At 43.8% G+C, this 17388-nt stretch overlaps 1 long non-coding RNA gene across 1 annotated transcript; it reads right to left on the reverse strand.

Moving 5' to 3' along the window:
• Nucleotides 1-518: 518 nt before the first annotated feature.
• On the reverse strand, nucleotides 519-1390 carry LOC311327448. The gene is made up of 3 exons (XR_014631124.1): nucleotides 1211-1390; nucleotides 823-921; nucleotides 519-688 (listed from the first exon to the last, which is right to left on the reverse strand). It is a non-coding gene; the product is annotated as an uncharacterized lncRNA (long non-coding RNA).
• Nucleotides 1391-17388: the final 15998 nt, after the last annotated feature.

Below are 17388 nucleotides of genomic sequence, written 5' to 3' on the forward strand. Positions count from 1 at the left end.
AGAGTGGCTGCCAAGTGAGGTGCTCTCTCACTATTGACCCCACACTCTGAGTCAGTATTAATCTTGTGTTGTGAATGCAGTTAAGAACAATATAAGATGAAGTTCAAATTTAACGTTCTTTATTGTCACATACATAATTTAAAGTACAAGCATAAGTAGTTAAGTGTACAAAAAAAGGCAACTGTCTAAGTGTTAAAGTGTACAGTCAGTTGTCTGTTTTATAGACAAGGTGCATAGTGTTCATTGTGATCAAGTGTACAACAAAGTAATAACAGTCCCCAGCTCAATACTCAAGGTAATAACAACAGTACTCAGCTCAGTATTCAATATTCTAACAATGCAGTCTGTGCAAGTGTGGGCAAGTCTGTGCAAGAGAACAAGCAACGCTTCAGTATACAAACAGGAAAACAGGAAAGGCTGTGGCCTTTCTCCTGCAGTGCTGTCCGTCCTGATGATCTGCAGTGAATCTACAAGCGGACAGTCTTGTTCTGAGCTGCTGTGGAGTTTGGCGGGGGACATGTGACGTCTCGTCCCTCATCAGAACAGAACTCTCTGATCTTGTCAAAGAGATACGTCTGTCTGGCCATGTCCAGTCCGGGTGGGGCTTGCACAAGAAGACCTTCTCTCGGGGGCCGGTGCATCACGGTGTTCTCTGGCCACAACCATGCCAGGTCTCTCAGTATCAAAACTGCAATAGAATAGAAGGAAGAAAGTACATTAAACTATTGCCCACAGTACTGGCACTCCATATAGATAAAATAGTACCAGAATGTGTGGATTAAATAGACTAGATAATGCATGATAGGATGAACGTATTCTCACCTGTTGTGCAAAATCAAAGCTGTAGTGCATAGTGATCTTCTTGCTGGCTGGTATGAAGGGGCCAAGGGAGAGCTGCAAATCCTCACCTTTTTGCTCATCCTGTAACCAAAACAAAAAACAAAGGTGTCAGACTACCATACCTCTCATGCTCTCTCATTCTGTTTCTCTCTATAATATAGCTACCTAGCTCAATATTAGCTCCCACGCTGGCTAGTTTAGGAACAAAGGGCTAGCTCAGCTAACTAGCATGTTAGCTAACGTTAGCTAGCTAGCCTTTGTTAGTTTGTTATGCTAGCTAGACTTAGTCACTTGTTTAGAAAGGAGCTTCTGCTAAACGACTAACGTTAATGTAATGTAAACAGCACAGATAGTATAAAGATCAGCTTACCCCAAAGCAAAGCAGAATGCTTGGCGGTGGTGTGAATCTGGTACCTCGTTCGACGCAACTCTGCGCTTGGTAGCAACTGGCTTTGCTGATACAGTCATCTCTGTATCACAGGACATCAAGAATAAACTCCGTGTACGAACGAGTCCTGCTCTGCTGGAGTTTTAGCTGCTCTTAAAACTATTTCCATGTCCTGGATGCCATCCCCGTCTTCTCTTTAGCAAAAGCTGTAGCATCCTTGGTAAACTTGGGACTGAATGCCGGCGTGTTGTTTGGGAAAGGTGGGGGCGGAGAACCCGGAAGCAATAGCCGGAAGCAATAGCCAATGAAACCAGATCATGCTAATCGATCTCCCGCCCCCAAACCCGGCTCGAAATCAGCTAAAAACGAGCTTAGTTTGCAGACTAATTAAACGTATTTCGTGAACCTAAAACTGTTGTCTGTTATAGTAAGTAGGTACTTCACAACTTCAACTTTGGTAATACACCAAAAAACAAAAAACGAAAAAAAACGTTTTTTTATGTATTTTGCCCCCTAGCCCATTCTCAGCGTCAGTACATCCAGTTTGATGGTTCACCTGGGCCAGTAGACTAAGCAGAGCCTCGACCCAAACAAGGTGTCCTGAATGGTCTCCCAGGTCCGCCTTGTACAACTGAACTGTCAGCCCAGTGTTTCAGTGTGGTCTACAAGCTATTCAATAAAACCTGGAGAAAATTATCTGTATCTTGTCTTTACACTTACAGCACACATGCTATGCTGCACAAATGATAACCTTAATTGTATGACACTTGTTTTGTCAAATGCACAAGGGTATCTCTAACTTGGCTAGACTGTGGATGTGGTGACTAGTCCAGGCCAGTCAGCATGGTATAAGCTGCATACAGGTGAGCGGAAGCTGAAACGCTTGTTCCTTGGCTAGGACCAAGGCAGCTTGCCAGCAGGGTCAGGCCTGTGCCGGGAGGTCAGTACATTAGAACCCCCTTAGGCGGGCTGTATGTATCCTAGGTTCTCAAACTTATATTTGTGGTATAGAAAGGTAGAACTTGCTTGGTTGGTTATGCAAGTGTGTGTGTGTGGGGTGCTGTTGATTTTCCTCCACACATCTCTCAGCCATATGTTTCCCCTATGTTGATCTGAAAATGGTGATAGGGATTAAATTAGGTTGCTAAGAGAACTGCTAGTCACCAGAAGCATTCAAGAACATAACCTGTGCTGGAATACTAGTGTATGAACAAATCAATACAAGTAGAGCACATCTACTGACAGGCTGGCTGAATGACTGGAAGACTGACTTGGGACCTCCACTGAGGGCATCCCAGTCCTGGCTATGGATCAGTAGGCTAGTGATGCTCCCCTGCCCCTATAGTCCAGGCATTTTATGACATCACCTTGAACAAATTGCAACAGAAATTATTTCAACTGTTTTAGTGTCATACATATGTTCTTTATAACATATCAGTTAGTCCCCCAAAATCCCAGTGGTGGAAAGTAATGAAAAATGCAGATGGAAGGTATGTGACAAATATACCAATTTCCAATTTTCGCCTATGTAAAAGAAAAAGGTTTATGCATGTTTTCTTGTCTGATGTCCACACAACACTGTCCACAATCAACCAGAAACTATATAGGATGCATCACAGTGCATATACAGAAATATATTTTTAATTCTATTGGCATTTGGTGAAGAGAAAAGGGGTGAATCTCACATATTGCAACAGAAAATCTGACATTAATCAAATAGCTTAAGAGTCTAGAACCCTGGAGAGGACAGTCTACAACCCTGGAGAACAGTCTACAGCCCTGTAGAGAACAGTAGAACCCTGGAGAACAGTCTACAGCCCTGTAGAGAACAGTAGAACCCTGGAGAGGACAGTCTCACAACACCATTTAAGATGTAATGCATCATCCCCGACATGGGCGGCAGCAGTGAGTAGACTAAACAAAGCGGAGAGCGCCGATTCGCCGGTAGAAGAAGACAGTCGATGCGCTGTGGATATAAAACATTTAAGGGTACAAATGTGCCCTTTATTTGAAAGGTGGGGGACTACAAACTGTAGCGCTTCAGGAGAAAAGGCTTTCATCTTTCCAACGATGTGTTTACTTTGGTGAGTAACGAAACGGTTTTGTCTGTAGAGTCGGACGACCGGGCTGATGAAGCGCTTTAATAGGCAAATTGCATTGAGAGTAACAGGGCGTTATACGTAGGAGATCGCCCTGGACCAGGTCTAGAGTTAGACGACTACAAGAAAGCTACGGGGAGCGAATTGAAAGAGCTGAGGGAACAACTGGACGATCAGGAAAATAGAGCCCGCAGACAAAATCTTAGACTGCTGGGCTTCCCTGAAGGAGTCGAAGGGAGGGACGCGGTGGCATTTATTCATGAATGGCTACCGAAGATACTTGACTTAGAAGGGGAAACTTTCGAAATTGAACGCGCACATAGGTCGTTGCAGCAACGCCCAGCAGATGGCGCCAGACCCCGCGCTATCGTGATCAGGCTTCTCCGCTTCTCCGACACGGTCAAGATCATCGATGCAGCCCGGAAGAAAGGCTCCCTGAAATATGGCAACTCGGCGATCATGATCTTCAGAGATATGTCTACCGCTCTATACCAGAAGAGGAAAGCCTTTGCTCCACTGAAAAAGAAGCTCAAGGAGAAGGACATCACTTTCAGATTACTACATCCAACCACCTTTATTATGGACCTGGAGGGAGGAAAGCGCACTTTTTCGACACCACAATCTGCTGAAAACCTGAAGAAATATCATTCAGACTTGCTACCGTGAGACTGATCATGACTGTTCTTAACTTCTTTCATAAGGAGAAATGTTGGTCTAGGCGGCAATGTTAGACTGCGACTGATTAGGGCTTAATTTCTTTTCAACCTGCCCTGATTTAATTTGACTGCTCGATGAAGGATTGCTGCTTCCGTGGGGACATCCACTGATGGACTGAACTCTCACGGGTCAGGATGCCTGCTGGACTTCTACATTTACTCGGATCTTGTTCTTTGGTCATTAGCCGAGGCCTACATTGTGGACCCTACGCGTGAGTAGCCGTATAATGGCAACAGGGGGACATAGGTTACCAGGCTAACATATGGTTTACCCTGTTATACAGGTCTGTACTGTACATATTTATGTTCTAAGTAGCCTATGTCATCGACAGCAGATGCTGTCAATATGCTTATCTGGTCACATTCTTAAGAGGGTGACATGTTGAGTTACATCATGGCCACATGTTCTTTTTAGGGTTTTAGTCTGGCCAAAATTATTGTTGCATTATGGGAGACCTACCTACTTTATAAAGTGGTGATTGTTCTATGGGATTGGGCTAGTAAATAACATTATCTAATGAGGTTTGGTATCGTTTAACAATGTAGCTAGTTAGATAAGTCACAGCTACAGGGAAATACGTCAATAAGACAAAAGGGCCTGTACTTCCTCAGTTGGGGAGGAAGTCAGGGAACGGGGTGTTGTATGGGGTTTAGTTTTTTATTTTTTCTAATCTATTCTGCTGACTTAAAGGTACAGGGTATAGAAATGACACACACAGATCGTATATTGATTGGAAGTGCACACCATATATGGTTTAATAATATACTGCATTACTTTATGGGAGAAGTAGATAGTGACAACTACAGTTCTTAGGTATTTGACATGGAATACTAATGGCATCAACATATTGTCAAAGCGTAAAAAGGTTCTCAGCTTCCTGAGAAATCATAAAATAGACATAGCTCTTCTACAGGAGACGCACTTAACGGATGCTGAACATGCTAAATTGACCCGTCAGTGGCAGGGCCAGGTCTTTTACTCATCCTTTACATCCCAATCTAGGGGAGTTGCCACGCTGATAGGAAAACATGTCCCTTTACATGTGGATAATGTTGAGAAGGATAAACAGGGCAGGTATTTGATACTTAAAGGCTCCTTAGCAGGTGAACCTATTACTATAGTTAATATTTACGGTCCTAATTATGATTGCCCTCAGTTCTTCCAGAGTCTGTTTTACGTGTTATCGTGCCCTTCTAGTGAGATTATTATTGGAGGGGATATTAATTTAGTTTTGGATCCTACTAAAGACCGATCATCTTCTAACCCCCAGGTTCTAACCCAAGCAGCCAAGGCTCTCAGAAAAGAAATGTTAGATTGCAGGTTGGTAGATATTTGGAGGGAGACACATAAATCACTACGTGAGTACTCTTTCTACTCGCATGCTCATAATAGCTATTCCAGAATCGACACCTTTATTGCTCATGCTGAAAAGATCCACCTGGTATCCTCGTGTGAATATCTAGCTATGACGCACTCAGACCATGCCCCTCTCATGCTTCTGATAGCTCAAAGAAACCCTGCCAGTGGAACGAGACTTTGGCGACTCCCCAGACATCTACTTAATGACGCGGACTATGTCAAACATATCAACACCAATATTGACACATTTCTTAGCATTAACAAAGGGACTGCCTCACCGACTATTGTTTGGGAAGCCTTAAAGGCTTATTTGCGAGGGCAGACAATAAGTTATGCATCTTGGAAAAAAAAGCAACATCTGTTAAAAACTAGAACACTTGAATCAGAGATTAGGGCTCTTGAAAAGGAGCATTTTCGGACTCAAAATGAGAGGACCTTTGAGGCCCTCAACACCAAAAGGACTGAGTATGACATGCTATCTACTCGGGTGGTTGAAAACGCCATGGCCAGGACAAAACAACAATATTACGAGCATGGGGATAAATGTGGTAAATTACTGGCCTGGCAGATTCGGAAGGAGGATAGTTCGAGATGTATCCCTTCAGTTAAGACCAAGGACGGCACCTCTGAAATTCATGATCCTAAACGTATTAATGAAACGTTTAGAGACTTTTATTCTAACCTGTACACATCTCAGGGAGTAGATAATCATAAGATGGAGACTTTTCTAGAGGGACTTACCATCCCAGAGTTGACTGTGGAAACTCAGGTCAACCTGGAAGCTCACATTACTAAGCAGGAAGTTTTGGAGGCGATAGGCAGGCTCTCAGGGGGAAAATCACCAGGGCCTGACGGGTTTCCTATGGACTTTTTTAAAGTCTTTGCGCCCAGTCTGATAACACCACTAATGGATATGTTTCAGCATGCAATTGAGATCAATCGGCTACCTAAGACCCTGGAACAAGCTCTGATTACGGTCCTGCTAAAACCAGGCAAAGACCCGAAACTATGTGGATCCTTTAGACCCATTGCCCTCTTATCGTCAGAATATAAGGTGTTCACTAAGGTTATAGCCACTAGATTGGAAACTGTGATACCTAGTCTCATAAACAAAGATCAGACCGGTTTTGTTCAAAATCGTTTTTCATCAGATAACATTCGGAGGTTCCTCAACATAATTCACTGTGCTAAAGCTATCCCCACCCCAGTAGTTGCTCTTTCATTAGATGCCGAAAAGGCATTCGACCGTTTAGAATGGCCCTTTCTTTTTGCGGTTTTACAGAAGATGAATTTTGGTCCAAACTTAATACGAATGATACAAATTCTATATCTCAGTCCATCGGCAATGATCCGGACCAACTGTAATATATCTACTCCTTTCCCCTTGTTGCGTGGCACACGCCAGGGTTGTCCCTTGTCCCCTCTTCTGTTCTCACTAGCGATTGAACCTCTTGCAATAGCTATAAGAGCACACCCTGGTATTGAGGGGGTGGTGGTAGGACAGGAAAAGCATGTGATTTCCTTGTACGCGGATGACATTATGGTGTATTCATCCAATGCGGCGGCCTCACTTCCTGCCCTTTGCTCTCTATTGGATGAATACAGCTGCTTCTCTGGTTACAAAATTAATATGAATAAAAGTGTGATATTGCCTCTCAACACAGCGGCCCAAGGAATGTTGAAGGTCAACATCCCCTTCCGTTGGGAACCCCATAAGATCTGTTACCTCGGAATACAAATACCTAACCAATTAGATCTAATTTTCTCACTCAACTATGACCCCTTGCTTAAGAAAGTGGAGGCAGATCTGGGAAGATGGTCTTGCCTACCTATATCATTAATTGGACGAATAAACTGTATAAAAATGAATATTTTACCCAAATTTCTTTATCTATTTCAAGCGCTACCAACACCACTCCCCAAATCTTTCTTTAAGACTCTGGATAAACAGATTTCTAGATTTCTATGGAACGGTAAGGTTCCGAGGGTCAAGCTTGAGACCCTTTGTCGTCCCATTGACCAAGGAGGGTTGAATCTACCTAACTTCCAGCTATATTACATGGCTGCCCAGTCAAGGGGCATTTGGACATGGATTAAAGAATTAGAACATCCCCCGGCATGGAAACAAATTGAGCAGTCTCACACGTCACTGATGCTGTCAAGTATTCCATTTGTCCCCTCCTACCACAGTCAGAAAAGTGCCACTTCAAATCCAATAATAAAACATACATCTAAGACATGGCATCAAATCAGAGTCAAGTTTCAAAGTGTTCGTTCAATATATAGGTCCACCCCTTTCCATTTTAATCCTGTATTACCTGAGGCTCTGCGTGATGGCATTACTAGGGACTGGTATAACAGAGGTATATGCACGTTTGGAGACCTTTACGAGCACAACGATTTGAAATCCTTTGAGCAACTGAGAACCTCTTTTGGGCTTCCCTCTTCACATTTCTTTAAATATCTACAAGTTAGAGATTATATTAGAATACAGCTTGGAGGCAAGCTTGTCCCTTTGGAGGATTTTCAGCTGGATGTTATGATGCATGAGAAACACAACCCCAGAGGTTTCCTATCCTATGCCTATAATAAACTCATAAGTTTTACAGAACATAAAGTACTTAATGCAAAGGTTAAATGGGAAAGAGACATGGGCACAGATTTTGAGGACAGTGAGTGGAAGACGATCTGTGAAAGCTCTCAATCGTTCTCCTATAACAGTCGACACAAACTCCTACAGTTTAACCTCATTCATAGGGTCTACTTCACACCTTACCGTCTCCATAAGATAAGTGATAGCTACTCTGAACAGTGTCCTAGATGCAAGACTGAAACAGGGACGCTGTTGCATATGTTTTGGACATGTAGATGCCTGGAGCAGTTTTGGAGATCTGTGTTGGACAATATTCAAGTAATTGTGGGGGAGGAGGTCCCACACGACCCAAGACTGGCACTACTGGGAGACTGCTCAGTTCTTCCAGCCAATTTAAAGGGCAGTATTCGTTTCATCAGAATGGCCCTAATTGCGGCAAATAAATGTATAGCCATTCGCTGGAAGGATGAGGAACCACCTGCCGTGTCTTTGTGGCTCAAGGAGCTCTCATCATACTTACCCTCAGAAAAGATCATGTTTAACCTCAGGAAAAAAACTGTACTTTCTGATAAATGCTGGGGAGACTTTGTAACCTTTTTACGAGATAGGACTTAAACGTGATGTCAGTGTTCATAATTGATGCCAAATGCTGTATTTCTGTGATGGTATATGTACCTTCGGTGTGTGGTGTGCAATTTAATGCCTGTATATATTGTGTCTAGCTACTGTATCTGTGTTTGATTTAGGGTTGTTTATTGTATTTTATTTTGTTGTGGGGGTGGGTGGGTGATACCTGATACTTTGTCGATTGTCTTGTACCTTTTCTGTGGGAAACTAAGTAAAACGTCAATAAACAAATTGTAAAAAAAAAAAAAAAAAAAGAACACTGTTAGACGACTGGTGTCTGGTGACTAGTGAGCCAGTCTTGTCTTGTTATTGTTCTGTTTGGTGCGCCAGACCTCAGATAATTTGAGGCCCTAATATTAGCTAGACAAATATTTGTCAAAGAATCATGTTATTGACATGTCACACAGCAAAATACATGATTATATCTGATGAAGGGCCAAAAAGCCTTGTATGTACGGCACTACAATATCATATAAATTCAACAAATTAATCAGAGACTATGAATCGTGTCAACATTAATATTCCTGCTACATTGGCGAAGCACTTAATTGTACCCTAACTTACGCCTGATGTAATTTGCACACACAAATATACACAGACTGGACGTTCACACCGATTTGGGGGGGGGTGGGGGGCTCTGGGGAAGAAAGGTTGGGAACCCCTGCTCTAATCCATATTGTGACACTGTTCGACAGTGTATAGCAGGCCACCATGGAAATGGAGAATCCAAAAGTTAAATCTGGTGTTGTGATCTGAGGTTGTTTGTGGTTGTTTCTGGCACACAATACATTTCACACTACATCTACCATGTCATGAAAATGTCATTTTTTAAATCATGAACATTAGAGATTTATTGAGCAAGAATGTGCAGTGAATATGAGGAGAGCACGACTGGCTTCAGATAGCTCTAAGTAAAAAATGATAAATGTTATAGCTTATTTACCCTGTAGCAATCCTGGATGAACATATTAGGCCTACATTCTGTGATGGGAATGAGTTGTGGGACTCTGGACTGAGCATGGATTCACTGATTGACTGAATTGAACACAGGTGGGACTGATTGAGATGTAAGCAGACAACAGGCTGGTCAGATGAAGAGATGTAAACAAAATGAAGAAACAGTAACAGCTACAAATAAATACATAAATAAGTTAAAAAATCATGTCACAGCATAATGCCTGAGTATGTACATGTATTAGCATTTTTATTCTGCATCCCCCCTGGGCTTGACTCCAAGAGACTCCCCTTGGTATTCCCTTAGTAGGCCTATGATCAATGTAATGGCTTGTGGGTAGAGGCTAGCAATGGTCTACACTAGCCCAGGGGCAGGGGAGCATCACTAGCCTACTGATCCATAGCCAGGACTGGGATGCCCTCAGTGGAGGTCCCAAGTCAGTCTTCCAGTCATTCAGCCAGCCTGTCAGTAGATGTGCCCTACTTGTATTGATTTGTTCATACAATAGTATTCCAGCACGGGTTATGTTCTTGAATGCTTCTGGTGACTAGCAGTTCTCTTAGCAACCTAATCTAATCCCTATCACTGTTTTCAGATCCACATAGGGGAAACATATGGCTGAGAGAGGAGTGTGGAGGAAAATCAACAGTACCACACACACACACTTGCATAACCAACCAAGCAAGTTCTACCTTTCTATACCACAAATATAAGTTTGAGAACCTAGGATACATACAGCCCGCCTAAGGGGGTTCTAATGTACTGACCTCCCGGCACAGGCCTGACCCTGCTGGCAAGCTGCCTTGGTCCTAGCCAAGGAACAAGCGTTTCAGCTTCTGCTCACCTGTATGCAGCATATACCATGCTGACTGGCCTGGACTAGTCACCACATCCACAGTCTAGCCAAGTTAGAGATACCCTTGTGCATTTTACAAAACAAGTGTCATACAATTAAGATCATCATTTGTGCAGCATGTGTGCTGTAAGTGTAAAGACAAGATACAGATCATTTTCTCCAGGTTTTATTGAATAGCTTGTAGACCACACTGAAACACTGGGCTGACAGTTCAGTTGTACAAGGCGGACCTGGGAGACCATTCAGGACACCTTGTTTGGGTCGAGGCTCTGCTTAGTCTACTGGCCCAGGTGAACCATCAAACTGGATGTACTGACACTGAGAATGGAGACACACACATGACACAGCTGGCCGACACTTCCTGCACTCTAAGAGGTTAGGGTTAGGGCTAGACTGAATGTAGGTTGGCATAACATAATACATATTTATTTTTAAATGGATGGAAAGATGCTGCCCATTCCTAGATCTTTATGTCTATTCAGCATGTCTGTTCTCACCCACTGAGGTCCCATCACCAAAAGTGAAGCCTCAGATACAATAATAAAACAGGGGCAGACAATGAAAGATAGAGAGAGACAGACAGACGTAGACATGTAGACATGTATGTAGACAGATAGGTAAAAAATTAGAACAGTTAGTGTTGTGATCAGAAGGTACAACCAAAATGTCACCTCAGTGTAGTGATACAGACAGAATTATGAACACCTGCTCCTTGCTTAGAAGGAGGTTATCATCTGCCCTCTGAAACATTCAGGACCAGGGCCGTACGCAGGATTTTTGTAATACCGAGGTCATTTAGTTGTGGTGCTTCAATTTGGTGCACTTTGAGAGCAGAATTAAGAGGCTAAATCTATAAAGAACAGCACACATCATATTGGATTAATATAATCTTTAACTGAGAGCAGTGGAGGTCATCCAGAGAGGACACAACTTAAGTGAATTTTGATGAGAACACACCATCTATTAGAAACATGAGACTAGCTCCTCCTGTCACCTCTCTCCCAGCCTGGCCTCCTCCACTCTGATGTCCATGCTGGTCTCCTCCTGTCACCTCTCCTCCTGTCTTTTGTCCATGTTGGTCTCCTCCTGTCACCTCTCCTCCTGTCACCTCTTCTCCTGTCTTTTGTCCATGTTGGTCTCCTCCTGTCACCTCTCCTCCTGTCACCTCTCCTCCTGTCTTTTGTCCATGTTGGTCTCCTCCTGTCACCTCTCCTCCACTGTGGTGTCCATTTTCATCTCCTATCCACAAATTAACAAAACATAAACATAAGCTATAAAGACACACACCCCCATCCATCCATCCATCCATCCATCCACATTATTTTTTAATCTTCCAGGATCTAACTTAATGTAGTGTCTCTTTGGCTAACATCAGGTATCTCACCTCTCATCTCTATGTCCTCTCCTCCTGTCCCCTCTCTTCCACTCTCTTGTACCTCTTGGTTTCCTGTCAACAAATTATATATTTTTATATTTATACACACCTACATACCTGTCTATTTGTTTATCTATATACAGACATACAATTGATCCCGTCTTCTTCTCCTTTCGTGTAACGTCAGAGGTCCAACTCGGTGTCATGTAGCCATGCCAGCATCTTGGGTCCTAGGTCAAAGAGGCTGGCTTCCGAGGGTGGTCTGTACAAGGGGCAAGTGGTGATTATGTGTTCGGCTGTCTGTTCAGGGTCACCGCACTCGCATGCCGCACTGTCTGCCAGGCCCCACTTCTTCATCGATGTTTTAAAACGACCAACCCCAGTTCGCAGGCAGTTCAGTGTGGTCCATTGCCGGCGTGGTAGGTCGTCTCCTCCTATGGCGCCACCTCCTGGGTCCCAGATGTAGTGATGGACGCGGGAGGGCCCTGCTGACTGCCACTCCTGCTTCCAAGCTGCTGCCAGCCAAGCATCTCTGGAGATGTCCTCAGAGGTGGAATTGAGCATCTCTTGCGCTGCCTTGTTGTAGGGGTGGCGGGATTTGAGTCTGCTTGGAGGAGCCGCTGTTGTTGTGGTGTTGTGCAGAATGTGCCACTCATATCTTTTTGCTTTCCTGGCCAGGGCGAGGGTGGCAGCCTCCCGTCGGAGGACGGCCGGGGCTATTCCCGCGAGGACTGGGAAGAGGGACACTGGGGTAGGCTTCAGGCATCCAGTTATTATTCGGAGGGCACTGTTTATAGCCACGTCAACTTTGCTTGTATGAGGGCTTCTGCCCTAGACTGGGGCGCAGTATTCCGCTGCAGAGAAGACCAGAGCTTGGGTCGATATTCGAGTCTTAGCGGACGCTCCCCAGGTTATTCCCACAAGGCGGCGGATCAGCGCAACCCTAGATGTAACTTTGGCCTTGACTTCTTCTAGATGTTGTCTGAAGGTCAGGGTCCGGTCCAGACGCACACCGAGGTACTTCGGAGCTTGCTGGACCTCCAGGTGTTTGTTGTCGACACGCACCTCCAGTTCCCTCTTTACTTCTCTGGTGCTTAGATGGTATGCTGCTGCGACTGTCTTTCCGATGCTGAGCTGTAGACGCCACCTTCGAAGGTATGCTACCAGAGTGCCCATATCTTTGTTAAGGCCATCTTCCATCGCCTTCCACGTTGGACGTCTCAGCATGATGGCAAGATCGTCTGCATAGCCGTACTTTCTGGATGTTGTGTCAGGTAGGTCATGTATGTAGATGTTGAACAGCATCGGTGAGAGAACTGACCCCTGCGGAACCCCGTTCCTCAGTCTTCTGAGTCTACTGCGCTGGCCACTGCTGGTCTGGAGGACGAAGCTGCGGTTGGAAAGTGTCTCCATGATGAACTTCACCATGTGCCGGTCTGGAATTATCCTCAACAGCTTCAGGTGGAGACCCCGGTACCACACGGTGTCGTATGCGGCAGTCAGATCCAGGTACACTACCCCAGCTTTCTCGTTGTCCTGGAAGCTGTCCTCGATGTCCTGAGCGAGTAGTGTTACCTGGTCTTTATCCCTTCAATATGCTTTTCCCATCATGTTAAGTAAAGAGTAGGCAGTGTACCACCATCATCACCTCTTCTTTTTGATCTTGTCCTCAACAGTTCGCTTTCCAAAGCTGAGCTTTGTTTGATGAAATCTTTTCATCTTCCCCCTCTCTTTCCCCCTCTCTCTCTCTGTCAGTGAAGAAAGCAAACACGGTCAACTGTTATGTGAATAACGGCCTCTGCTATAGTTGCAATGGAAAAGAGGGGGCTTCATTTCAACATGAATTTCAACCATTTACACGTCATTGACGATTTATCAGTCACAGATTTATCAGTCACAGACATGCAACGTGCCAGCTTGTGCGACAGTGTGATTTACACTGTTCCTGAAGTACTGTCTGACAAAAGGCTCTTTGCACAAGCTCTACTACTTCCTGAAATTCTACAGTCATTTTTATTTCCTATCCTGTACTATTGGATGGAAGTGATTAATCAGGTGTGCGGCACAATGGTATAGGACAGGAAATAAGGATGCCTGTAGAATTTCAGGAAGTAGTGGAACTTGTGCAAAGCAAAGAGCCTATTGCTTAGCAACACCAAACGCCCAGTGTATGAGAAAATAAATATGATAGATTTCTTTGTGGCACTGCTCTGTTTGTGCATGTGCGCAGGTACACCGCTTTGCTAATGTTAACGTGGGTCAAGAATAGCCTACAATTAGCTAGCCACGTTGTGACGGCTATAGGTACCTGGATCTGGAGGAGAAAAGAAGGGAGCAGCAGTTCAAGGACTGCAAACCCCTTCCCAGTCCAGTCCGCCTCCCTCCTGCTGTTGACTGTAGCCCTGGTTCTGGACCCGGACTCGGAACTGAATGTTTGATTGATCTTAAAATGACCTCATATTGGTATAATCACTGGTATGTAGACTATGATTGGTTTGTCAAATAAAGGGAATTATTCGTTTTGTTTTTTCTTGGGTGGACTCAATCTTATTTGGGTCCCTAAATTGGGCCTCAGTCATCAAAACTTTGATTATAGCTCTAGGAGAGCATAATCAATCTTGCTAGAGATAAAAGCAATGAATTAAAATGGATTTAATAAGGATTTGTGCCTATTATTATTTATCTCAGACTCAATAGCTGCAGCCCATAGATTACTTGTTCTATAGGGTGTGTTAGGGTACTTATTTTCCAAAGTATGGTAAAATGAGCACTTGCGTTTCATTTGGGTTTATGGTCTTCTAACATTACTAGTCAAGATCCTGCAATAGCCTATTCATATCTACCTGGTTTTGGATTTCTATCTGAAGTTGGCTAGTTAATGTTAGCTGGTGTTATAAGCAAGCTGGCTGGATGTGGACCTGATCCAGGGCTCTTGTTCTTGTGCATTCCATTCATTTCAATATGAGAGATGTGAACGGCCTATTGGTGGTATTTGGCTCAGCTGCACTGCGTCATGACCTCATTTTCATTGATGAAGCTGGATTCAATCTATCTAAAACCAGGCGTCGGGGCCCAGATGTTACAGGACAAAGAGCTGTTGTGAATGTCCCTGGGCAGCGTGGGGGAAACATCACCTTGTGTTCCTGGAAGAAGAATCAGTGTTTTGTGGTGTGTGGGAGCAGGTCTGTGAGCTTCAAGAATGTTAAGTTGGGGGAGGGGGAGAGCCCTTTCCACTAGCCCAGAGAGATAAGGAGGAGGAGGTCTTAAGATGAGGTCATTTTGGCTGAAGTATGAGACTCATTGTTTTCTGACCACACATTTGTACTCTGATATCCCTGCTCTGGAGATCAGACATACCTTGTGAGCTCACAATAAAATCATTTAAACATGCCTTAGTTTACGGAATATAATTACTAGATTGATTATCAACCTGCAAAAACCTAGATATGGCCTTTGAGGGCTGAAAACATTTTCAAGAGGTTCCTACATCTGCAAGGAGTTGTCCATCACCATGCCACCCTAGGTCCATCCAGTACTGCACACATGATCACGCTTTGAGGGGGCGGCAGAAGCTCAGGAGGTAGAGAAGCCGTCTGGGAGCCTCCAGTCAGTCCAGGGTGGGATGCTGAGGGTGGGTCAGTCCAGGGTTGGATACTAAGGGGGGGTCAGTCCAGGGTTGGATACTGAGGCAGGCACACAAATGAACACACTCTCTACAGTACCTCTCTCAGGTTACACAATGTTTATTAAAAAGGTTAATGAAAAAAAAACATTCTGAAAAGTTAGGGTTAGAGTTTAAAATGCAGCTGTCCAGCCATCCAACCAACGCCAACAGTCACAACAAATACATTTCCATCCCAGTTTGTGTTCCATGTCTGGTGCGCATCCACTGCTTTTAAAATAATCTCAAATCCAAAAAGTGAGGCTACTTATTCCAATCTAGATCCAATCTTCCAAAGAGATACAGTTGTAAGCCATGAACTCAACCAGGTATATTGGAATTCATTTAAACAGTCCCTTTGCAATCACCATTTCATCTACTTTGTGTTGCAGTATTTTTTGTTTTATTCTTTCATGTTTTTAAAGCAATCGACTTTGACTAAGAGGACGAAATTAAGTCCATCCATTCACCCAACGTCATCCTTGAGCGCAGCATTCCATAGGCCTATAGGATAAGGCCTGCCGTATTATTCAGTTCACCAAGGATCTTCCTCAAGTTCCTCTTTTCATTTTCTCCAGTAATCCAAACTCCATATCCAATTCCTTTTTTGATCATTGGCTCACACCTGAATAAACCAATTGCTTGTAGAATGATTACAGATCTGATTTCAGAATATTATTCCAGATTAAACTGTATAACATATTTGAGGGGTTCTTTTGCAAAAGCAAACATCTCCTTTTACTGGCCTAATAGGTACCTTAAATCATGTTTGCTCATATCTGTGGTGCGGTTTAAAATAGTAGGCTTATTCATCTCTTGATGGTGATGTTTTAGAACGACACCATGCGGGACAGACAGTTGGCATATTCATAAAAACATTCACATACCCTGATAGATATTAATTATTATTACGGCTTCTCCCCTGTATGAAAACGCTGGTGTGTCTTTAAATATCCTTACGTAGTGAAGTTCTTTCCACACTGGTCACAGTGGTATGGCTTCTTCCCTGTATGAAAACGCTGGTGTGTCTTTAAATATCCTGACATAGTGAAGTTCTTTCCACACTGGTCACAGTAGTATGGCTTCTCTCCTGAATGAAAACGCTGGTGTATCTTTAAGTTTCCTGATGTAGTGAAGTTCTTTCTACACTGGTCACAGTGGTATGGCTTCTCTCCTGTATGAACACGCTGGTGTGTCTTTAACTCTCCTGACCTAGTGAAGTTCTTTCCACACTGGTCACAGTGGTATGGCTTCTCTCCTGTATAAACACGCTGATGTGTCTTTAAATCTCCTGACGTAGTGAAGTTCTTTCCACACTGGTCACAGTGGTATGGCTTCTCTCCTGTATGAACACGCTGGTGTATCTTTAAATGTTCTGACATAGTGAAGTTCTTTCCACACTGGACACAGTGGTATGGCTTCTCTCCTGAATGAACACGCTGGTGTATCTTTAAGTTTCCTGATGTAGTGAAGTTCTTTCTACACTGGTCACAGTGGTATGGCTTCTCTCCTGTATGAACACGCTGGTGTGTCTTTAAATTTTCTGATGTAGTGAAGTTCTTGCCACACTGGTCACAGTGGTATGGCTTCTCTCCTGTATGAACACGCTGGTGTTTCTTTAAATGTTCTGACGTAGTGAAGTTCTTCCCACACTGGTCACAGTGGTATGGCTTCTCTCCTGTATGAACACGCTGGTGTATCTTTAAGTTTTCAGATGTAGTGAAGTTCTTTCTACACTGGTCACAGTGGTATGGCTTCTCTCCTCTATGAACACGCTGGTGTCTCTTTAAATTTTCTGATGTAGTGAAGTTCTTTCCACACTGGTCACAGTGGTATGGCTTCTCTCCTGTATGAACACGCTGGTGTGTCTTTAACTCTCCTGATGTAGTGAAGTTCTTTCCACACTGGTGACAGTGGT

The sequence above is a fragment of the Borostomias antarcticus genome (genome assembly GCF_949987555.1).
Source record: "Borostomias antarcticus genome assembly, chromosome: 32".
NCBI lineage: Eukaryota > Metazoa > Chordata > Actinopteri > Stomiiformes > Stomiidae > Borostomias > Borostomias antarcticus.